Genomic DNA, 26,740 nt, shown 5'->3' with positions numbered 1-26,740 from the left:
GCCTTAATTAACCCTTAGTGTAATTAGGTTTAATAATAAATTGTGTGATTGCTTCATGATTTTACAAAATAAGGCAATGTTCATTTATTATGAAATTAATAGTGTATTCTCTCCATTAATGCTCGGGGTGACCACTAGTAATTCCCGAAATAAACGACTTCATTTTCAAAACTCATGATTTCTTAATATTCAAGACAATGCTTGTTTATTGGGACCAATAACGAAGCTTTCGCATAAATGTCCGACGGTGCTTGTTATTGTTCTCGATAAATGAATATCACTTTCCAAAAATTTTCATACATAATGATTTTTTAATTAAATAAAATCTCAAACTTAAAATTTCCATTTTTAAATAAAGGGTAATCGAGTAGATACCAATTTATGGGCATTGTGGGGGTGCTAATCCTTCTCTACGTGTAACTGACTCTCAAACCTGAATTTTTTTCGTAGACCAACATTTAATATTTTTTATAAAATAAAATGATTTATTAAAATTACATTATTTTAGGTGTTCTTGTAACACCCCAAATCTGGTATAGTAGTTTTAGGTTTTACCCGAGAGGTGAGTGGACCCCGTAAAATTTATAATTCAAGTTGTTGGGCTTAATTGGGTTGGACTTAGGACCAATTAGCCATAAATAGCGGGATTTTTTCATAGTAAGAAGATAGCAATTTTTAAAAAATGAAGACCTTTTATATCTTCTTTCATTTTTTTCTCTTTACTTTCTTAATTCTCATTTTCCTCCTCCCATCTTTCTCTCCAATTTTCATAGCAAGATAAGAACTTGAATCTAATTTCATGCTTCAATTTCATTTTTATTTCCACTAGCAACATCTTTTCAATTTCATGATCAACTCACATTTTTTTTGTTAATTATGTTTTTTTAAGACACCTTAATTCCCTAAAAAACTTACTAAAACTTCATAATAAGATTAGAAACCAACCCAAGTCATTTAGGATGCTTTTAGGTGTCTTCCTCTCATTTTCCAACTTTTTCTTCCTCCTCCTCCAGCTCCTTAAGCCATGGTGAGTCCATGAAACCATTTCTTACCTCTTTCAAGTTTAATTATTGTTATTAATCCCTTAAGAAACATTTATTTAACCATTCAAAGCCATGTGTTCTTTGGTTGTAAGAGAAAGTTCGGGGTTTTACCCTCTAAGTCATGGTAGGTGATGATTTCTAGCTAAAGGAGCTCAATTTTGGGATTCAATCAGTAGTGTAGTGTATTTCTAATCCTTTGGTGTATTAAGCTTTTATAAATTTAAATTATTTGGTAAAATTTATGTAGTTGAGCATATTAGGGTTTAAACTTAATTTTAAGATTAAATTACATTTTAGGTGTTCGAGAAGTGTTTTCATGACACATAAAGACCCTAATAACTTAAACTTAAAAACAAGATTAGAAACTAACCCAAGTCATTTAGGATGATTTTGGGTGTTTTTAGCCTAAAATATTAGTTTTAGGGCTCGAGTATTGATATTGGGATGAACAATATCGATATTGGTTAAATTGGGCTAAAATTAGGGTTTTTATAGGTAAGTTTCGATACTACCAGAGTGAATATCGATATTGAGGCCTAAATTTCATAGTAGAATACATTTTTTGCATCGATACTCATAGGGGTATTGATACTTGACCCTAGTGTATCGATAATACAGCTAGATTATCGATACTACCCACCTAAGATGATTCGATTAAACTATATTAAGGTCTTTAAGAGCATGTGATGGACCGTAAGGATAGAACTTCGTCCACGAGGGATGTAAATGGCCCAAATGACCCAGAGATACTCATTAGGTGTGGGTTTCAGCTAGTGTAACCATAGCAGTCGTAATACTTTAGAGTATCTTCAGTGAGCATGTAACAGATAGTCATGGATAGAGGATTAGTGCACAGGGTGTACCAATGAGAAGTATGACCAAACAATCAGATTATGAGACAGTAGTGCCTAAATCGCAAGAACGACCGAGAGTGTTTGAACTTACAAGTATTTCTTTAATTCAAATGCGATTTAAGGGAAATCGTTGTACTGACGAATAGAGTTTCACTACCGTAAATGAACGCGAGTCAGATATCAAACCAATCAAAACCACAACCAATAAATAGTAACATTAGCAATCGATGTGCAGTCTCAAACGTGTAGAGATTTCCCCATTATCAGATAATGACTGAGATACACTTAAATAGTGTATAACCAGATTAGTACATATTATCAGTAGTAATAGATTAATTAACCCTCATTCTAAATGAGAGAATGAGCGAGACTACATCTAGAAATAATAATAGTTAGAAATAGTAATAGTAACAGTTAGGATGTCATAAAACTAGCCTTTGTTTGACACTAGGGAAATAGCTAGGAAACCCAAGCTACTTTAGCAGTAGGATGATTGTCTTTTTTGTCAGTATGTCCAGGAATATACCAGTCAGTGACAAAGCACTTATTTTTCCAGTTGGGTGCAGATGACCCAAGACTTGAAGGAGTAAGTTGGAGTTACAGTTTTGGATCTCATTGGTGTACCTGAGGGTATACCGACAGGCAAGAGGGGTGCATGAGCTTCAAGATGTAGCCCCTCAGCCGTACTATGATACCTACCACGTCTTTATGTTGTTCTTGTGTATCATATATTAGTATATGGAAGGATATAGGAGTGCATGAGCTCCGAGATGCAACCCCTCAACCACACCGTGATGCCTACCTTAGTTAGTTTATAAGTTACAACAGAGTCAATATGCATTTAGATAATGAATAGTAAATAAGTATTTCATTCAGATAATGTATAGTAGAGCCAATATCACATTTATATAATGCGCAACAGATTCAGACAATAGGTCTAGAGACCCCTACTTCAGAGAATGAACAGTTAAGCCTTAAGTAGGTAGCACTTGATCTAGATCATGCATGTACCTACTGTTTAGTATCAAGTCTTCAGCATGCTTATATTTATGAAATTATTATACTGCTCTAGATTAGTGATTATATTGTTGGACATTGTAAACCGAGCGTCTGAATGTTTTTTGTTGGTAGGTTAGTAGCATAAGCAATATGTGGAGCACCATTGTAGTATGACTTCCATATCTCTTTAGAGTATTTACCATAGCTTAGTAGGTATACGTATTCATAGAGCCTTACTCATGCATTCAGTTATTTAAACTTAGAGTCACTATTATTATAGTTTTAAATTATGTATTGCGGAACTCTAATTTTGTAAAATGATTTTATCACAATATTTATTTATATTTATGATACCATTCACTATGTTTGAAAATAAATTAACAGGTTTTGAAAATCTAGGGTTGCCTCGATAGCCCAATGGGCACTTTATGCCCAATCAGGTTTAGGGTGTTACATTTAATGGTATCAGAGTGTTAGGTTGAGTCAGTTCTAGGATCCAATAGTTGGTATTAGTAAGGTGTCAACGAATACATACCTCAGGTACTGAAATTACTGGTAAGTCTAAAATCCTAATGCTACTTCCTTTCGTAGCCTATGTTATATAATTTGTGATGACAAATAATTTTAATCGTAATGCAAAAAATTAGATGGAGAGGCGAGCCTCTCACCCCATTAAAGTCAGTAAAGTAATTTTTCCAAGGTAATGATTTTTGGCATCCCGTCAGGAGCTGGCGTCGTAAAGGTGACCTTTTTCAAAGGTCTAACTTCCACCCTTAGAGAGGTGGTGAACGTTATTCCTATAACGTAGACAGTTTAATCAACCACCGAGTTTGTGTTAATGCCAACATAATCCCCAGTAGAGAGGCTAAGGAGGTAATCAGACAATCAATATTTTTGGTTCAAGCAATGATGATCTGATCCCAAACGACAAGTGAGTAAGAAAAACCATGGTAATTTTAAGGCAGCTTCACCATATCAAGAGGGTGAGCAAGAACACGACACCTCTTTTCTTATAATGATATTATTGATTGCTTAAAGCTTGTAGGAATGGTCCTATAGCCAGATGTGACCTCATGGACTCAGTTCCTAAGTGATTTCAAAGCTAGTATTTGTGGGGCACAAATGTATAAAATGAGAGTGCAATTCTCTAAGCTAGTTTAGGGAGATCGTTCAATGTACAAATGTGAGGGGTGACCTTCTTAGGTTGAGTTGTTATGCTCTAGAGTTGGTTGTGACCGAGTCCTTGAAGTGAAAGGGATCCTTGAGGGGATTCATTTGGGTATTAGTGTGCACTTAGTGATAGATCCACTTAGAGGATTTTGGTTTTGAGCATGAGGATAAGATTGTTGGCTGGGTCAGCCACCCAAGTATAAAGACTTGTGTATCAATAATTTTATCTCAGTCAGTGGAAGGATAGACTATAGGTTCATGTGTGCAGAGAAAAGTGACATCAGTTTAGTCATTCCAGCCGAGTCTGAGGTGAGTTGCAAGGTCTCATGGGAGACCATTAGCTCCACCATCAGTGGTAAGCTTTAGAAGATCCAGTAGATTTTAGGGTATCCAAAGTGCGAGCACTGAGGTAAATGTTAGTGAGAATGGTGCTTTAAATTTTCAAAGAAGTGTTATAGATGTGAATTCTTAGTGTTTATGGTTAAGGATTGCCTTAGTTCCAGTGGCAGTGTTTCAGCTCGATCTATGTGAGCAATCCTAGTAGCTCAACATGATTCAAAACCTTCTCTGGGAGGTGTTAGTTCTGAGCTTAGACAAGAGAGGAATGAAGTGGATCGATCAGTTCTTGATTTAACTTGGCAAATTATAGAGAGATAGGGTCACGAGTTAATAACATAGATAAGATGTCAGATAGAAAATCCAGAGGTGTGGATCCAAATGGCTAGCAGGTGAACCTTAGTGGATTAAACAAAGTTACTTTAAAAAGTTGTTGAAGACTTAAATTAGACCCGATAGTCGACCTAAAGGGAGTTGTTAGCACAAGTTTTTCTTGACCTCACAATTTTGGGATTCAGTGTCAAGAGAATACATGGTTGTCCCTTGTTGAGTTGAAGATAAACTCTAAAAAATGTTAGTCGCAGAATATAACACTTGCGTGTTCCCTTGAGATTGTAATTTCTTTTTGTCCTATCAAATACGAGACTATAAGGAGCATTTTCTTATTGTAAGTAAAGGGCACCTTTGATCGCCCCACAGAAAATTAGTAATCCCATGTACAGTCTTCCAGGTAAAGGTCTCCATTAGAATGTTGAGAGTACCCAGGTTACTCTTGTCAGTATAGAGATCCCTTATTGTCAGAAAACTCAGAATATGTCTCAGCAAATGCCAAGGAACTTCAGTTGCTAATTGGGCATAGATAGCCGAAGTACTCGTAAGGGGTAAGTTAGCTCGATTCATATTCTGATGCAGCAGCTACAGAGCTTCACCCCATATTCTAAAGGTGCTATAGGTATTATAATGAGTTGTGACGTCACTAGGATGTCTTCTTGATGAATAATTATTAAATTAGCTAAGTGAGCCAAGCCTTGTCAGTGGTGTCTTCGTGTGGTATATGAGTGCGAGCTATATGTCACGCCCAATAGTATACCGTGCCATATAGTGTCGCATGTTTTGGGTGTTTCAGATTAAAAAAAACAAGTTCTTTAAGTGTCGAATGACTAGCATTAACCATTATTGGATAGCTTAGAAGGGGAAAAAGATAGTGGGTGTTAGACGCAGAGTATCATAATCCTTAGTCAAGGTGCGGTTATGACAGATCTTTTCCTTATGAGACATGCTCTTTGGGAAAGCCAAATGTTTTAGTTTCACCTAGTAAATGGTTGATTTCCTGTTGTCAGCGCCTTGGTTGCTCGATCAGACGAGTAGATCGCATGTAAGTTACAAGGTTATGAGAAATAGTCAAATATCATGGATGAGTATTAAACCAGAGTTATGCAGCAGAAGCAGAGAGGTTAACGTTGGTCGATAATTATCAGCACATCTTCAGTAGTCGGTATCAAGGTAGTGTTGGCAAGTGCCATAAGATCTCAAGGTATATCAACGAGTTACCTAGTTCTAGTAGGTAAAATATGTTACTTGGTTATGCAATGATCTAACTTGATTGATTAAGGTTAGCTAGATAAGTATTAAGTGATTGCAGTGATTTTGAGGTAGCGTCATCCTCGTGGAATACTTTGAGCATGTAGTACCAGATAGCCAGGATGTGATTTCCTTAGCAGCGTACTTCTTAGAGGTTTTCAGCTAAATATCAATGTTGGAAGTAGCTTCAAAAAATCATAGACTAATTTTGCGGGTTCCAAAAAGCATATCAAATTGTGAGGACTTCTTCCTTGTGAATCAGTTTCTATAAGGTTTAAGCTTTTCGGTATTTCTCAGTGTTTACCTACGGACAGGTCGTACAAACCAAGTAAATTCTGAGGATGAAATTTCTTTTAAGGAGGGGAAAGTTAACACCCTAAATTCTGGGATAACAGTTTTGGGTTTACCTAAAAGGTAAGTGGATCCCATAAAATTTATAATTCAAGTTGTTGGGCTTAATTGGGTTGGTCTTGGGCTATATTAAGCTATAAATAGGAGATTTTTCATGGTAGAAGAGAATGAGGGTCCAATATTGTAATCACCCCATTTTCTTAGGATAGATCTTTAATATTCTCTCATTTCATTTTCTTTCTCTCATTTTCCATTTTATTATTTTTCTTCCTCCTCAAGCTTATTAAGCCAAGTTGAGTCCATGGAATCATTTCTTACCTCTTTCAAGTTTAATTCTTATTCTTAATCCCTTAAGCAACATTAATTTAACCATAAAGCCATGGGTTCTTTGGTTGCAAGAGAACGTTAGGGGTTTTAAACTCCAAGACATGTTGGGGGGATGATTTATAACTAAAGGAGTTCAATTTTTGGATTCAATGAGTAAGGTAATGTATTTCTAATCCTTTGGAGTTTTAAGTTTTCATAAATTTCAAACATTTGCTAAGATTTGTATAGTTGAGCATATTAGGGTTTAAACTTGATTTCAAGATTAAATCATGTTTCAAATGTTAGGGAAGTGTTTTTATGTCACTTAAGGACCCTAAATAACTTACTAAAATTTCAAAACAAGATTAGAAACCAACCAAAGTTATTTTAGATAATTTTGGGTGTTTTTCTGAGCTTAAAATATCATTTTTAGGTTCGAATATCGATATTGGGATGAATAGTATTGATACTGGTTAAATTAGGCAAAAAATACGGTTTTCAGAGGGAGTATCAATATTTCTAGGGTGAGTATCGATATTATCCTTGTAGTATCGATACTCAGTAGTAGTATTATACTGAGGCCCTATTTTCATAGAAAAATGCATTTTTGGTACCGATACTCATAGGGGTATCGATACTTGTCCCTAGGGTATCGATACTACAGCTAAGTATCGATATTACCCACCTAAGATGATCAAATTTGACCTGATTAGGGTATGTAATGATAAAACTTAGTCCATGAGGGACGCGAATGGTCAAAGGGACCTAGAGACACTCGTAGGTGTGTGTTACAACCATTAAAACCATAGCATGTATAATACGTCCAAGTAGATTTAGTGAGCACATAATAGATATTTATGGATAGAGGATTAGTGCACTGGGGGTACCGACGAGAGGTATAACCAAGTAATTAGATTATGAGATAGTAGTGTTATAAATTGTAAGAACGGCCGAGTGTATTTGGACGTACAACCATTAATTTAATTCGAGGGCAAAATGAGGGAAAATGTAGTAATAGTGAATAGAGCACCGATCCCCATAAATGAACATGAGTCAGATATCAGACCAACTAAAACCATAACCAATAAATAGTAACCCCAATACATATTATCAATAGTAATCGAAAATTAACCCTCACATAACGTTCTAGATGAGAGAACAAGCGAGACTACATATAAAAATAATAATAGTAATAGTTAGAAACAATAACAGTAATATATGATGTGTTAAAACAAACCTTTGTTTGATACTCATGAAACAATCGGGACACCCGAGTTACTTTAGAAGTATGGTGATTGTCTTGTTTGTTAGCATGTATAGGTATATACCAGTTATGAAATAAACTTCTTTTCCAAATGGTTCAGATGCAACAGACTCGATGGAGTAAGTTGGCAGCGATACGTTTCCGATACAATTTTGGATATCACCTTGGTTACCTGAGGGTATACCAATAGGCTAGAGGGGTATGTGAGCCCTGAGATGCATCCCCTCAGCCGAACCATGATGCCTTCCATAACTTTATGTTGTTGTGTGTCATATATTAGTATCTGGTATGATAGAGGGGTGCGTGACCTCCAAGATGTAGCCCCTCAGCAGTACCATGATGCCTACCTTAGCTAGTGTATGAGTCATAATAGAGTCCGTGCTGCATTAAGATAATGCATAGTAGAATCAATATTGCATTTAAATAATACATAGTAGAGCTAGTATTGCATTTAGATAATGCATAGCGGGTTAATACATTAAGGTTAGAGATCCCTAATTCAGAAATGAACAACTAAGCCTTCAGTAGGTAGCACTTGATCTAGATCATCCATGTACCTACTACATAGTATCAAGTTTCATCATGCTTGTATTTATGAAATTCTTATGTTGCTCTAGATTAGCGATTATACTGTTGGACTTTGAAAGCATAACATTCGGATGTTTTTCGTTGGCAGGTTTGTAACATGTGCAGTTCGTGGAGCACTGTCGAGCCAGACTTCCAGATCTCCTTCAAGTACTGTACCATAGCTTAGTTGGCATATGCATTTATAGAACCTTACTCATGTATTCAATTATTTAAACCATAGTTTATATGATTTTGGTTTTAAATTATGTGTCACAGAGCTCTGGTTTTGCAAAATGGTTTTATCACAATATTTATGTTTTATTTATGATACCATTTAGCATGTTTGAAAAGAAATTAACAGGTTTGAAAATCTTGGGTTGCTTTGGAAGCCCAATGTGGCACTTTAGGCCTAATTGGGATTTGGGTGTTACATACTTTGTATGGTCAGATTCAACCTAGTTAAGGTCCGTAAGAGTAGGGATGGTATGTAAGGATAAGACTTAGTTCGTGAAGGACGTTAATAGCTAAAGGGGACCTGTGACACCGTAGGATTGGGTTACATCCATTGTAACAATAGCAGGCGTAATACATCCAAGAATCTTCAGTGCGCATGTAACGAATATTTATGGATAGAGGATCAGTGCACAAGGTGTACCGACGAGAGGTATGCCCAAGCAATTAGATTGTGAGATATGTAATACCCCAAACGTCAGTCGGTGACCATAATAAAAGGATTTAAAATTTGGAGGATTATTTTGAATAAATGGTAAAGTACAAGAAATGAATTAGGAAAATTGTGTTTAAGACTAATTAGTAAGAATGGAAGAATGAAAGGACAATTTAGTCTTTTAGAATGAGTGAATTTAATATTCATTTTTATGGGGATATTTAATAAAGCTGGAAAGGGGAAAATGGTAAAAAGGGAAAACTTGGTTCTCTTATCCTTTTTCCCATTGTCCCGTGCTCTCCCCCATAGCCAAAGGTAAGATTTCTTCAATTTGGTTTTTCCTTTAGTTTATGGGCTAGTTTTGAAACCTTAAGTGATATAGAGGCTTCAGGAAAGTTCAAGGATGATTAAAACTAGGTGATTAGTGAATTATTTGAGATTAGAGATTTAAGAAAATGGGTTTTCTAGTGATATGATGAAATATAAGTTTTATTGAAGTTTACAAGTAAATTTGACTTGTTAAAGAAGTTAATGAGATATTAGAAGCCTTGGGTGTGATTAAAAACATGTATGAAAAGGTACTGTAAATTCTTGGGTTGGAGTGTTCTTTGAAGATTTTAGATGTTATAGTAATATTAATGAAGGAAAGTTAGTTGGGTTTAGTAAGGATGTGTTTAATGGTATTTTGGAGGTAAAAGGAAGATAATAAAACAAAAATTGGGTAAAATCAAAATGGAAAATATGGGTAAGGGTATCAGTACTTGAAGAACAGTACTAATACTATAGGTTTAAATTTAAGGAAATAGGATGAACAATATCGATATTGATTCAATTAGTATTGATACTGTTGTGGGTATCGATTCTAAGAGGAAAGTATCGATACTATGGATTCCATAATGCATAAATGGTATTGATACTAAAGGGAGTATCGGTACCATAATATAGAAGTATCGATATCATAGTAGGGGTACCGATACTATTGAGCATGGAATTTTAAGATATGATGAATTTTAATAGAAATTGAAAATAATAATACTATTGAGTATTATTAGAAGTATAAATGTTAGAAAGTATACTAACGTTTGTATGGTATGTGTAATTAATGGATGCTTGTATAGATCGTAACCAAACTACAGAGTCAAGCAAGAAAAAGGGCAAGGATAATGTTGACGAATAGTCGGACATCATTACACACTAGTGATGCTTATCAGGTGAGTGCATTTATTGTACTTCTATGAAATGAGGGAGACTTGCAACAAGTCAACCTCGAATGTTTTGATAAAGCATGTTTTACAATGCTTTAATATGTTTTCATAATGTGTATGGAAATATTATTACGAATAGATTTTAGAGTATGAACTGCTTTGAAAGAAATAATGAACTTTGAAATTGTTCAATGGTTATCGATATTTCAGAATAAATGCTTAAATCTATGAAATTGACTTAAAAGTCCATTTTATGTGCATTGAGAGTCATAGGTGCATTTTGACATACTTAGTGTTTCAAGGTATCAATCGATTTTGTTTAATGCATAACGGTACATTTTCGTGTCAGTATTATGTACTTTTGGCACTATATGTGCAATCATGGTATTCATAATAAGTTTGTGAATTACCATTTCGATATACAATTATGTATATATGTTATCGATTGACTTTGTTTAATGCATAATGGTGCATTTTTGGCACTAAATATGTAACCCATGGTATTCATAATGTGTTTATAAATAACCATTTCGGCACTATGTACGCAATCCATGGAATTCATATTGAGTTTTTGAATTTTTTCGACACTTCCATTTCGACACTTCGATACAAAGCATGTACCTTGTATTCTCATTTGACATGCATTGGGCAAAATAAAGGATAAATTAGAAATAATTGATTGATAGGTATGCTGGGCATACTAAAGATAGTTATCATGTTATTTGAATGAAGATTGGTTCACCAAGCCAATTTCATGTATTGATATGAATTATACGATGTTCACTCGTAATTTGATAAATTTGAGATGCTTGTATTTAAGTATAATTAATTTTTTATTAGTATGCCTCACTAGGTAAATACTTAGCATGAGTTTATTTCACATGTAGGTAATAACAAAGACTAGCAGAGTAAGGAGTGCAATAAGAATATTAATCAAAGGTTACCTTATCAGTAAATGTATGACATTTATGTCTATTTTGATAATTAGATGGCATATATTTGGACTTAGGAAAATGCTCTGGAATGTATTAAAGTTATAATTTTTGTAATATGTTACAACAAACGTTTTATTATTATGATAAAAAATGTTTTGTTTTATTTTTGAAACAAAGTTTTATGGTTTTACAAATAAGGAAATGTTTTTAAAAGCTATGTGACACATGTGACTTGTGTACAGAAACGTATCCAAGAAATGGGTGTTACAAGATATCAGTGTCATAAATTGCAAGAACGACCAAGAGTTTTGGAAATACAAATACTCCTTTAGTTTGAGGACGACTTGAGGGAAAAAGTAGTGACAACGAATATATTATAGCTACCCAGAAATGAACCCAATCAGATATTGAGCCAATCAAAACCTCATCCAGTAAACAATAAACACAATAATCATTGTGAAGTTCTGAAACGTGTAGAGACTTCCCCGAAGTTAGAGAATAACTAAAATGCCCTTAAATAGCGTATAACCATATCAGTATAGATCATTAGTAATAACATAATAATAAATCCTCTGGGTGACTCTCAAGAAACTTGAAGGACACCCAATCTACTTTAGCAATAGAAAGATTATCTTGTTTGATAGTATGCCAACGTATATACATGTTAGTTCCATGGCACTATTTTTTCCAGCTGGGCGCAGATGTAATGAGACTTGACGAAGTAAGTTTCGGATATACATTTGCGATTTTATTGTAAATCTTACATAGGAACCCAAGGTATTCCGACAGGCACCTCGAGCTACTTTAGCAATAGGATGATTATCTTTTTTATCAATATGTCCAGGTATATACTAGTCAATAACATGAAACTTCTTTTGCTAGCTAGGTGCAAATGCACTGAGACTCTACAGAGTAAGTTTCGGATATACATTTCTGATACAATTTAAGATCTTACCTAAGAACCCAAGGGTATTTTGGTAGGCTAGACGGGTGCGTCAGCTTCGAGATGAAGAACCTCCGGCCGTACCATGATGCAGTCACAAAACTTGTCTATTGCATGGTAGTTTTAACATTGCATTCAGATAGTGCATAGTAGATTCAAAATTACATTTAGATAGTGCACAATAGATTCAATATTGCATTTAGATAATGCATAGAAGATTCAATATTACATTTAGATAATGGATATCAGATTCAAATGATGCACATAAGTGTCAGTATAGTATTTAGATAATGCGTAGAAGATACAAACATTAGGGTTAGGCACCTTTGGAGGTGTACTCATGGCCAAGCCCTTAGTAGAGAATTTAGGGAAGTATGATACCCCTACTTCGGTGATAGATACCTAAGCCTTGAGTGGATAACACTTGATTTAGATCATGTATGTACCTACTACTTAGTACTACTTCTTCAGTATGCTTGTACTTATGAAATTCTTATACTACTCTAGACCAGCGATATACTGTTGGGCTTGTAAGCTTAGTCTTTAGATTTTTTCGTTGGTAAGCTAGTAGCATGGGAAGTTTATAGACCACCATCATAAAACACTTCTAGTATATCCTTTAGAGTATTGTACCATAACTTAGCGGCATATGTATTTATAGAACCCTACTTATGTATTAAGTTTATTAAACCTATAGTTTGTATTATTTTGGTTTTAAATTATATGTCGTTGATATATGATTTTATAAATTGTTTTTATAAAAGTTGTATATGTTTTTAGTTATGATACCATTCAACATATTTGAAAAGAAAATGAATATGTTTTGAAAATTAGTGGTAGCCTCGGTAGCCCAACATGACACTTTAGGTCTAATCAGGTTTAGAGTGTTATATTTAGTGGTATTAGAGTGTCAGGTTGAGTCGGTTGTAAGACCCAGTGATCAATATTAGTAAGGTGTTAATGAATATATGTCCATTGGTACTGAAAATACTTGTATAAGTATGAAATCATGATGGTGCTTCATTCCTTAACCTTTGTCTTAGAATTTGTAATGATAGATAGTTTGTAGTGTAATTCAGAGAATCAGATTGAGAGGTGAGCCTCTCACCCTGATAAAATCAGTAAAGGATTTCTACCAAGGACCAAGATTTTTGGAGTCCCATCATACGCATACATTGCAAAGGTGACCTTTTTCAGAGGCATAATGACAACTCTTAAAATGATAGTGGATGTTATTTCTAGAGTGTAGAAAGTTCAGTCCACCACGCAGAGTGCATTAGTGCAAACAAAATCCCCAGTAGAGTTACTAAAGAGGTAATCAGACAGTCGAATTTTTCGATTCAGGTGACAACGATCCTATTTTGATTGATCTAAGGGTAAGAGATGCCATGTGAATCTTAAGGTAGTTTCACCCTATCAGAGGGTAAGAAAAAATGCGTCACAGCTTTACTCAGAGTGATATTATCGATTGGTGAAAGATTGTAGAGATGGTCATATAGCCAGAGTAACCCACATGGAATCAGTTCTCGGATGAGTTGCGAATAAGTATTTTAGTGAGGAACATATGGATGAATTGAGAGTTTAGTTCTCTCATCTAGTTCAGGGAGATCGTCCAGTTTTTGAATAGGAAAAAGGGATCTTCCTTGAGTGAGTCATTATGCTTTAGAGCTTATCATGGCCAAGTCTTGAGTTACAAGAGGTTCCTTAGAAGGTTCTAATTTGATATCAGTGTGTATTTAGCGTATAAGAAATCACGTATTCAGTATACCCACCTAAGTAAATGGAAAAGAGGACCTGGGGTCTGCGTGAACAAAAAAAAGTGAATTCAGCTCAGTTATTCTAGCCGAGTCATAAGTCAGTTATAGGGTATCATAAGAGACCATCAGCCCCCAACAGTGATGAGCTTTAAAAGCTACAGTGGAGTTTTGGTTTATTTAGAGTGCTTTCATTGTAGCAAAAATCTACGAGAAAGGTACTTTAAACCTTCAAGGGATTGTTTCAGATGTGAATCCTTACTTTTTTTGTTATAAAAGATTACTTTTGTTCTAATGGAAATGTATTAGCTCGTTCGAGGGGAGCAATCACTGTAGGTCACCCTGGTTGAAAACCTTCTTCGGGAGGTGTCAATTCTATGCTCAGACATGAGAGCAGTGGAGTGAATCGATCAGTTCTTAATTCATATTGGTAGATTATGGAAAGACAGGGTCATGATGTTGATGTCACATATGAGATATCAGATATAGTATCCAAATGAGCGGATCGAAGTTGCTAGTAGGTACACCTTAGTAGATTAAATGAAGTTACCCTAGAAAGTTATTGAGGGCTTAAATCAGACCCAATAGTCAACCTAAATGGAGTAGTTAGTACAAGTGTTTCTTGACCTCAGGATTTTGGTATTCAGAGTTTGGAGGATTGGTAGTTGTCCCTTGTTGAGTTAAATATCAACTGTAAGAAATGTTTAGTAGTAAAATCTCACCCATGCGTGTTCCCTAAGGTACTACCCTTGTTGATGATCCCGTTAGATATGAGGCTATAATTACGTTTTCACATCATCAGTAGAGGATTTGTGCGATCAAACCTTAGAGAACTAGAAATCCCATGTTCAGTCGTGGTGATAGAGATCCCCTTGAGAGTATTGAGAGTACTTAGGTTACTCTTGTGAGTATAGCGATCACCCTGTTATTAGAAATCTCAAAATATGTCTCAGCAAGTGCCAAGGCACTTCATTTACTAACTGGGCACAAATGCCCCAAGAACTCACAAGGCACTTCATTTGCTAACTGGGCACAGATGCCCCAAGTACTCAAAAGAAGTAAGTTAGTTTTGTGTATATTCCGATATAGCAGTTCCAGAATTTTACTCCATATTCTAAAGGTATTATAGGTGTTATAGTAAGTTTTGATGTCTCGAGTTTAGTGAATCCTCAGACGTAACCAAGATTTCTTTTTACCTGAATAGTTAGTGAATCAATTAAGTGAGTCGAGCCTCTTCAGTGGTGTATTCGTGTGGTATACAAGTGTGAGATATATGTCACACTTAGTAGTATGCACATTTTAGAGTATCACAGATCTTGGGTATTTCAGATTAATGAAAACCAAGTCTATTAAGTGTCGTACGACTAGCGACAACTATCATCGAATAGCTCAGTAGGGGTAAGCAATAATGGGTATAAGATGCAGAGTATCATAATCCTTAGTAAGAAGCCGATTGTAACAATCTCTTCTTTATGACGAGTGCTCTTCTGGAGAGCCAGATGTTGCTAGTTTCTTTTAGCAAGTGGCTGATTTCTAGTTGTGGGCACCCTAGACGCTCAATCAGGTGAGTAGAGGGTAAGCAAGTCGCAAGGTAAATGGGAAACAGTTAGGTACCGTGGGTGAATATAAATTCAGAGTTGCACAGTAGAAGCATAAATCTTAACGTTAGAAGAATAGATTTGTCATCATATCTTCAGTAGTCAGTATTAAGAAAGTGGTGGCAAATGCCATAAGATCTTAGGGTATAGCACGATGAGTCACCTATGTTCAGCAAGGAAAAGAGGTTATCGTGTTACGCAAAGAATTACCTCGATAGAGTAAGATTATTCAGAGATGGATTCAATGATAACATTGATTTTTGAAGTAGCAACACCCTTGAGGAACATTCCGAGTGTACAGTATCAAATATTAAGAATGTGAATTCTTAAGTTTCAACTTATCGAATGTTTTCACTTAAAGTTCAGCATTGGTAGCGCCATATCGTAGACCGATTTTGTAGGTACCAAGTAGAATGTCAGACTGTGAGGACTTCTTCCTTGAGAATCAGTTTTGATAAGGTTTAAGCGCTTTTTGTACAAATAATAAATTGTTTCTGTCCAAGTAAATTTTGAGGACAAAATTTCTTTTAACGAGAGGAGAGTTATAACACCACAAATTTTAGGCTAGTAGTTTCGGGTTTTACTCGAGAGGTAAGCGGACCCCTTAGAATTTATAATTCAAGTCATTGTACTTAAATGGGTTGAACTTGGGCCCAAATAGACATAAAAGTGGAGATTTTTCCATAGTAGGAAGATAGAGAGGGACCATCAGTGTAATTAGTCAATTTTTAAAAAGATAAAGACTTTTTATATCTTATTCCATTTTCTTCTCTTCGCTTTCTCCATTCTTATTTTCCTCCCGTCTCCCTCTCCAAGTTTCTTACCAAGGTGAGAACTTGAGGCTAATTTCATGCTTCAAAATCATTTTCATTTCCCTTAACAACATCTTTTTAATGTATCAAATCTTGGGTTCTTTGGTTGCAAGAAAAAGTGATGGGTTTCCACCCAAATCATAGAGGGAAGGTGTGTGGCTAAACTATGAGCATCATTTCGGGATTTAATCATCAAGGAAGTTTATTTCTAATCCTTTGAAGTATTAACTTTCCATAAAATTCAAGAAATTGCTAGATTTGTATATTTGAGCATGTTTATGGTTTACATTTGATTTCATGATCAACTTACATTTTAGGTGTTAATAATGTGTTTTTAAACACCTTAAGACCCTAATCAACTTACTAAAACTTCAAAAAATTATTAAAAACAACCTAAGTCGTTTAGGATGATTTTGGGCATTTTTAACCTAAAATATCAAATTTAGGGTCCGAGTATCGATACTATGATGAACAATAATGATATTGGATGAATTTGTGCTAAAATTAGGGTTTTTAGAGGGGAGTATTGATACTTCCCAGGTAAGTATTGATATTGTCCCTACAATATCAATAGCTACGGTATAAGTATCGATACTGATGCCCCATTTTTCATAACATAATATATTTTTTGTATGATACTCATAGGGGCATCGATACTTGACCCTAGGGTATCGAAACTAAAGCTAGAGTATCTATACTACCCACATTGTATGGTCATATTCAACCTGGTTAAGGTCTGTAAGAGCTAGAGATGGTCTGTAAGGGTAAGACTTAGTACGTAAAGGACGTGAATGACCAAAGGGGACTAGTGACACTCGTACAAGGGGGTTACAACTATTGTAACAATAGCGAATATAATACGTCCAAGAATATTTAGTGAGAATGTACAAAATATTTATGGATGGAGGATTTGTAAACAAGGTGTACCAACGAGAGGTATGACCAAGCAATTAGATCATGTGATAGCAATGTCGTAAAAGGCAAGAATGACCAAGAGTGTTGGACGTATAACTACTCCTTTACTCCGAGGGTGACTTGAGGGAAATGGTGTAATAGCGAATAGAGTTTTGCTACCCAAAAATGAACCCGAGTCAGATATCAGGACAACTAGAACCTCAGCCATTGAACAATAAACACAGTAATCATTGTGAAGTCCCTAAACAAGCAGAGACTTACCAGAGTCAGAGAATGACTAAAATGCTTTTTAATAGCGTATAACCATATCAGTACATATCATTAGTAATAACAAGTTAATAAACCCTTGCATAACGTTATAGATGAGAGAACGAGGGAGACAATAACTAGAGAAAATAATAAATGATATCATAAATAACTCATAATAGATAGAAACATTAACAATTAGGATGTCATAAAAGTAACATTTGTGTGACTCTCAAGAAACAACCAAGACACCAAGTTAATTTAACAGTAGGATGATTGTCTTGTTTCTCAGTATGTCTAGGTATATACTAGACAGTTCCATGACATTTATTTTGCCAGGTGGGCGCAAATACCCCAAGAATCGACGGACTAAGTTGGTGATACATTTCTGATGCAATTTCGATCTCACCCCTATACCTAAGGGGCCAAGTGTACATTTTTGATGCAGTTCCAAATCTTTCCTAGGAACCCAAGGGTATTATGCAAGGCTAGAGGGGTGTGTGAGATCCTATATATATAACCCTTAATCGCACAATTTTTATTATTTTTTGAGTATTTATTTAAGGGATCAGTTTGTCAAATTTTATAATATGAGATCTATTTTGTAAGCCCTTTCTTGTCCAATAGATTGACTATTTGTGTGGTTCTGGGATTGAACCCATCTCCTCCTTTTGACTCCTCTTAAGTCTTAACCATCTACCCTAAGTCATTGTAGTTGATAGAATTAGGTAAATATTTTCTTTTATCTCTATGGTTTGGGATTTTAAATCCCTAAAACTCGAATCAAATTCCAAATTCGTGAAAACTCCAAAGCTCACACCACCCCCAAAATATTACCTAGCTCTATTTATTGATCTCCGATCGGCGATGATGTACACCGACATCACTAAATCATCTTATGTCATCTCATGATCAAAACCCTACGGTAATTTTTAGAAAATCGCCATTGATCATCAAGGATTGCCCTTTGAATTTCCATAAAAAACTAACCCCACTGTTTTGTCTCTTCTTTGATTCTAGCCACCGCAGGTGATCATAGGTCGCGTTTTTACCACCAACGTGATTGTCGTCCCATGCCGAGCAAAACCTGACTATTCTCCCTCAGGTTAGCCCCATCATTTTCTAGGGAGGAAGTTTTCAAACCTTACCGGAAAACATAAGACCCCAATGTTTTAGTGATTTTCAATCAATCCCTTTCCCAGTTAGCCACCACCACCGCCATCTGGTTCCCTGTCCTGTCCTAACCCAAACCCACCAAGAATTTTCGTCTCGACACTATTAAATCGTCATCCGCTGTTGGCGTAAGCTTCGGTTACTTTATATTATTTTTGTCAATGTTGGATGAATATCTAGGTTAATTCGAGTTGAAGTTGTGGTTATTTTTCAATTAATCGACCGTCATCCCCATCCCTGTTGTCTGTCGTACGCGCCGCCACGTATCCCCAGTGCATGTTACTCTCATTCTTGTTGAGTCAAGCTATTCTTTTGGAACCTGAGTCGACTCATATATAGTTGACCAAGTCAACTCAGATCGAGTCAACCCATTGACTAGACCCGTTGAACAGGACTTGTTGACCAGACCCGTTGACTTTAGTTTTGACTTTGACCTCTTTAACTTTGACATTGACCAAAAAGTTAACTTTTTGAAAAAGGTCTATTTATGCTTTTCGATGTCCTGAGTCTTAAGCCAAAATCTATTTCATCAAATTCAAACTCGGTAAGCTATTTTTCATAATTTTAATTTTTGATTCAAATAGTTTTCACAATTAAGTTCTGTTTCTAACGTAATTTTTTAGCCATGGTCCCGAGATATTTTGGGACATTGTATTTAAGTTTAAGGGTGATCGAATTGAGTTTAACTGGTCAATCGATATGGCACAAATATCAAGGTAATACTCTACTACCCTATACACACTTTACGATACATGTTGGTAATTGGTTGATGCATGGTTTAAAATATTTAGTCAAATAAATCGTAATGAATATTCTTAAATTAATATTGAATATGGTAAAAAGGATATAAAATTGGTTCAGACCCAAATTGATTTCGATATAAAGTTACTAAGTAGAATAAAACTTAGATGGGTCACATAAGGAATTGAAATATCGATAAGAAATAAATTCAGACTCTGTAAATAATCTAGTAAATCGATTAACCTCAATATTCGTAAATTATGATTATTTCCGTTAAAGTTTAAATTTCAGATATACATGGATTAAAAATTATGAAATTACCAATGGGATGTAAAAGTCAAGGATTTTCTTGAATCTGGCTTTAACCCTGAAAGTTTTCCTGACCTAATGAAACTATTATTTCACTCGTTAAATGATTGTTTTCCCATGAAAACCCTAGTACCTAATTATAATCTCTTTGATGGTAAAGGGCATAGAAATTATGCTTCTAGAATAAATTTCTGAATACTAGATTATTGGAAGTATGACATGAAACTAAAGTGTTTAAATGATGGTTTATCCTTGAGTACTAATATGACCAAAATACCCTTAAGACTTGGATTAAGTGATTATCTTTGGATAAAATATGAATACTATGATTGTTCGTGTGTTGTGAGTACTATAAATTATACGCAAATAATGTACAAGTATACACAATCACTCAAGTAATATAATGATGAGTGAGTATCGTCTCCACAGGGATTGGGTGAAATTACAAAAGTCTAACCAAAGCAATGCACTATTCTATCTAAGTATAGTTAGTCTTGATATATACAAATGTCACGGCAATGTAAATGTGTATGCTGGTGGATATGTAGTGATGGTCTGATTGTGTAACAAATGGAAATGCAATGGCAATGATGGATGTTTGATGTTGAGTATGGTGAAATTTGAAGGCAATGAAAAATGGTAAAAGCAGTAAATAAAATGAAAAGAAAATAATCCTCACGTGACAAGCTTCCAAGAGAATGAATGGTAGGGATTGATCTAAGGATGCTAAACTTATTTCTCAAGTATATTTAAACTATCTAGTCTTTACTTACTCGACAGGGCTTTCCTAAAGTGTTCTAAAGAACCTAACAGAATAGGATGCCAAGGCATCTTCTCTCACTCAACGATGTTGGCCAGCCTACCCTATTGATAAATACACCATTTTTAGTCGTTGAAATCCTATCCTAGCCTCTTCCGAGATCTAAGGGATTAAGTTATAATATTCCTAGGCCGGTTCAAAGCCCCTTGAAAATACTATCACTCATTGCTTATGAGGATCTTATCTTGCGTTTCTTCCGAATACTTACAAGTTTTTTTAGTCTAGGATTCTTTCGAATACCTAACCTTCATCTAAGAAATGGATATTTCCATGCCTCTTACAAGCATAGATGGTGAAGCATTCATAAGCAAAGCAAATAAACAACCAAAATAAACTTAAATATACCATTAAAAATAAAGTTCAAACAACCATTAAATCAATCACCACCAAATAAGTTAGTTCATGGTGAGGTTCAAAATATCCAAACACAATGTCATGAAAATATTTGTTCCAACAACCCAAAATAAATATAAAATAGCAGCAAAAATGGAAGTTGAGAAAAAGCCTTCGACGTGCCACCGGAGGTCTCCTCTCGGCCACCGTGAACCACCTAGCTCGCTAGCTCCTTTCGGCTCGTAGCTCGCCACTCCTTGGAGCTTTATCAATGGAGGACTATCCAATGAAGAATAAAGGAAAAGGAAAAATAAAAATCTAATTTTTTCTACCGTATGTGTCCTCCTCTCTTCATTTTTTCTTTTCTCCCCCATGAGGTGTCATATATAATAAAAAATATATAGGGGTAAGGATGAGGTTGTTGGGTGCAAAATACGCCTCATACCCCTAGAATCACATGTTAGGTGTGAACCTTATCCTCCAAGTGGCAATGGTCATTTGACAGCTCTGGCAGGCGGTTACAGCAGTCCTTTACGTGCAGAGACAGCTGTCCAGTGCCAGCTGTCCTTATGCAGAAATATTTTTTTGTCTTTTTCTGTGATGGAAATGCCAAGGCATTTCAATCTGCTTTAGCAACGTGTGATGCCATGGCATTACTTCCCAAAGAATCCTTTTTCTTGCTATTCACTGCACACCACAAACAAACTGCACCTTTCCCTCAAACAACACCATTAAGAAATAAAATAGCACAACCACCACAAATCCACTATATGCAACTACATGATCCTAAAATGCCCAAGATGAGCTTTTAAACAAACAATAACTTAAGTGAAAAAGGCCTTAAAAGTAGCCTTTTTAGGAAGTTATCACACCCCCAAACTTAAGCTATTGCTTATCCTCAAGCAATGGATAGCAGTTACAAAGCAAAATGTCATGGCAATTTTCTACAGTAGGGGCACAGGACAAAATTGAATTTCAACCCTCAGAAAAAAATAAGCTTCAACATGTTAGACGTATCAAGAATTCAAGTACTTTTCCCTAGGTCAAGATCCCTTGTGGTAGTGTGTTGCGTGATTGTATACAATCTATACTTAGCAAACTTATACTATTTCTAATCAAGCCCCCTAATTTTTGCCAAGGCATTTACTTATTCATCAAAACATTTTTACTCCCTTTTCTTTGATTTTTTTTTAATGCTGTTACGAAGGGAGTCAGCTCATCACACCTACTCTCTCCCACACTCTAGATGAAAGGGAGCATACCTTCCACCCCCGATCTAGTTAAGTAGAGTCATCCCGTGACTACTTTCATTCATTCATATGCACAAGGCTGCCATTTATTAAAGATGTTCCAGGCAATGCCACGGCAAAGAGGAGTGTCCCTTACAGCTATGCCTAAGCATTTATTCACAGTTTCATTTTTAATGGAGTTTGTTTTTGATTTTTCTTTAAGCACAAAACTATATTTCAATGCCAAAACTAACTAGTGTTCTTTCATAAAAAATTTCTAGGTATAGATAACATACAAATCGTGTAAAAGTTTTTCACAAAGAATCAAGCCCTAGAGTGAGTTCTATCATTCTCAATAGTCATTTACATTCAGATTCTAGCCTAACATTATCATCATCGGGTATCCTCAAAACATTTCATCTAACTGTCCTACCATTTTCTGATGCCATGGCATAAACCTATACTAATTCTATCATGCATATGACCTACCAAGAACCATACCTCCCCCAAACTTAAGGGAAGCATTGTCCTCAATGCTTAAAGAGAACAAAATGAAATAAAAATTAAATGCCATGCAATGAAATGCAACTAAATGAAAATGGATGCAAGAGAAGGTACCTCAAGGTTTACGTGGTGGTGTTACCTTGGAGGTACTAGCAGCTCCTCGTCGGGTGCGCTTGCGTGTAGGTGCTGGGCTGGACTAGGAAGAAGTGGAGTAATAATGCGCAATGCGTCCAGCCGTGGTCTTGGTGCGTCAACCACTATATGGTGTAGGAGAAGGATTGGGTGCTGGGACAGGGCTGGGTGTTTCTTCGACAGTGACAGTGACCAGATACTCAGGAGTTTCAGAACGGTGCAGAGTAGGACTCAGATCATCAGCGGGAGGATCAACTGCATCTTGTTCGGGCTCTGGAGATGCCTCGGCATTAAATGCCGGCAGAATTTCATCTGGGAAGCCAGGGAAATTCCATTGACCGTGGGGAATAATTTCTTGAAACATTGATTCCACCTCAGCATCTCTATGCTTCACGTATCCAAAGAAGTTACGGATGTCACCGTGTAAAGCATGCAGGTGTGTCTGAGTCTGCATCACAGCTTCCTCGAGAGCAAGTAACCTTGCCTCGACATTTGTTTGTGTAGTACCTGCAGATTTCTCATGAACAGATTCTTTAGATTTAGGATTTTCAAGTCCTAATAGCAGTGGGAGTCTGGCTCTAGTGATGCCCGATAAACCAGGTAAAATTTCATCAAAAGCATTCTCTTCAACTTTTTTCTTACGACATAAAGCGGTAATTAAGTTTGGAAACACCAAAGCACTTGCCTTTTTACCAAAACAGTCGTTAACTTGCTGAACAATAATACGACCCACATCGATCGAATGTGATTCCATTATAGAATGTAAAAGCAATAAGCGTGCAAGTGATACCGTCGTGTTGTGAGAAGTCGGCTTGAGTTTATGCTTAAGGAAGTGATTCCATAACTTGGCGCGCGGCTGAAGACATTCTCGGTTGACCGAGTATCGACTCGTTTGACGCCCATTCCACTCAGTGTTTTCAAAACAAAGGTCCTCCAAGACCCCATTGTATGTGTTGCTATCAGCCTCCTCTTCGAACTTGGCATGGTTATCCACAACATCCTGCAAATGAAAATAACGATTAATAGCAGAAGGAGTAAAACGAATATGCTTACCTCGAATGAAGATGGAGTGTTGGTTGGGCTTGGAAATATTCGTGTAGAACTCCTTAACCACCGAGGCATTGACCGAATCAGGATGACGTGTAAATTTCTTCCACTTGAGCGGTGTCACGATGTCCATAACACCGGGTCCAAAACCACCATCAGTTTCCTCAGTAAAAACAAATCCTAACTCAAAAACGAGTTTTCGATTCTTGAAGTTTTGGAACCGAGCCTTGGCCTTGTCATATTCGAACTGTTGCCAATCGGTAGTGTCGGTTGGAGTCGGTCTTGAACACACCATTTTCGTGTGTATATGAAGCAAGAAAAATGATAAAGGAAGAAAGTTTTGAAAGCTTTAAAAACTTGGATGTATTTTGGATATGGAGAGAATAACAAAAGAAGAAGATGAATGAAGGAAAGAGAAAAAGTAAAAGTTAAAATGAAAGAGAAAAAATTAATAAAGAAAGAGAAAAGAAAAAGTTAAAAATTTAAGAGGGAAAATGTGTGATAGGATGGTTAAGAAAGGAGTGAGTGGGAGGGGGTTTGTGCGTGCATGGGGAAGGAAAAAAAACTGCCAAAAGGTAATGATGGTGACAGGACAAGTCTGTGAAAGAGAAAAAGAAATGTCAGAAATTAAATTAAATAAAAAGAAACAAATCAAAAGAATTTCTCTCCAATTAATGCATTGTCCTTTCCTCTCTTTGGTAACCGCTCCTTGCACGTTTGCAGCACTATGGTCCCTACAAATCATATCAAAAATAAATACAAAATGAAATAAAAATAAAAATAAAGAAAAACTTAAATTTTAAATTTTTATTTATGCACAGACACAAATTCAATGTCGTGGCATCGAATTTTGGCTCTCCTATGGGCACGCTTCAGTGTCGTGCAGACGTAACACGTCCTTGTTGTGTGGTGGTTGAACTCCATTGTAGGCTTTCAGACGCTGGCCATTGACCTTGAAGATCATCCCATTGTCTATTCTCTTGATGTTAACAGCTCCATGGGGATAGACATAATGCACCTCAAATGGTCCTGACCATCGAGATTTGAGTTTCCCAGGAAAGAGTTTGAGTCTGGAGTTGTAAAGCAAGACTTGTTGCCCCTCATGAAAATGATGAGGCATCAGTTTCTGGTCATGCCACTTCTTGGTTTTCTCCTTGTATATCCAGGTATTCTCATATGCTTGTGCTCTAAACTCTTCCATTTCGTTAAGTTCAAGTAATCTCTGCTCCCCAGCTAGTTGAGCATCAAAATTCAATCGCTTGATGGCCCAATAAGTTTTGTGTTCAAGCTCAACCGGGAGATGACAAGCTTTACCATACACCAACTTAAAGGGTGACATCCCCAAAGGAGTCTTGAATGCAGTTTTGTACGCCCAAAGTGCTTCATCCAACTTTGGCGACCAATCCTTACGCCTTGGGTTCACCACTTTCTCTAAAATCTACTTGATCTCTCGATTAGATATCTCTGCTTGGCCATTTATCTGAGGATGATATGTCGTAGCAATCTTATGTCGAACTCCATATCTCTTCAATGCCTTGGCAATCAACTTGTTATCAAAGTGGGTACCCTCATCACTAATGATAGCACGAGGTACTCCAAACCGAATGAAAATATACTTGTGCAAAAACTTGAGTACGGTCTTGGAGTCATTCCTTGATGTTGCTATTTCTTCCACCCATTTTGACACATAATCCACAGCAAGCAATATATATAATTTTCCTTCAGAAGATGGGAATGGTCCCATGAAATTGATACCCCACACATCAAATAGCTCTATCTCCAAAATATTTTGCAGCGGCATTTCATGTCATCTAGAGATGTTTCCAGTCCGTTGGCATCGATCACATCCTTTGTAAAATGCTTGGGCATCTTTAAAAAGAGTTGGCCAGTAAAAGCCTGATTGAAGGACCTTAGCAGCAGTCCTTGCTCCACCAAAATGGCCTCCACTTGGGGTCGAATGAAATGGTACAAAATATCACTTTGCTCCTCTTCAGGTACACATCGTCTAATGAGCTGATCGACACAATGCTTGAATAAATATGGCTCGTCCCAAAAATAGTTCCTTGCATCGTGCTTGAACTTCTTTTTAGCCTAACTATTCAAATCAAAAGGCACAATTCCACTAACAAGAAAATTAACAAGGTTATCATACCATGGGATTGTCATGGCATATAAATTTTCTCATCAGGAAATTCCTCTTGGATATCTACAGTGTCATGGCATTTAGAATTGTTCTCTAGCCTAGATAAGTGATCAAAACTTAATTTTCAGTTCCTTTTCTATCTACCACCTCTAAGTCAAATTCTTGCAAAAGTAAGATCCACTTAATAAGTCTAGGTCTGGCATCCTTTTTGTTCACTAAGTATTTTATAGCCGAATGATCAGTGTGAACAATAACTTTAGTGCCTATTAGGTAGGGTCTAAATTTATCAAAATCAAATACCACGGCAAGTAATTCTTTCTCAGTGGTGGTAGTTCAATTGTGCTTCATTTAAAGTGTGGCTAGAGTAATAAATAACATGAAACATTTTACCTCGGCGTTACCCCATAACAGCTCCTACGGCATAATCGCTTGCATCACACATCAGCTCAAATGGTGATGTCCAATTAGGAGGGACTACAATGGGTGCCGAGATCAGTTGTCGTTTCAGCTCAGTAAATGCGCCGAGGCATAATTTGTCAAACACAAAGGGTTGGTTTTATTAAATCAATGTGCACAAGGGCTTAGAAATCCTGGATAAGTCTTTGATAAACCTTCTATAGAATCCAGCATGTCCAAGAAAACTTCTTATGCCCTTGACCAAAGTTGGTGGTGGCAACTTTTCAATCACTTCAATCTTCGCCGTATCAACCTCAATACCCTTATGAGAAATTTTATGGCCTAATACAATGCCTTCAATCACCAT

The sequence above is a fragment of the Hibiscus syriacus genome, unplaced genomic scaffold (genome assembly GCF_006381635.1).
Source record: "Hibiscus syriacus cultivar Baekdansim isolate YM2019G1 unplaced genomic scaffold, ASM638163v2 tig00110151_pilon, whole genome shotgun sequence".
In the NCBI taxonomy this organism is placed as follows: Eukaryota; Viridiplantae; Streptophyta; class Magnoliopsida; order Malvales; family Malvaceae; genus Hibiscus; species Hibiscus syriacus.
Note: the sequence above shows the minus strand (reverse complement) of the source record.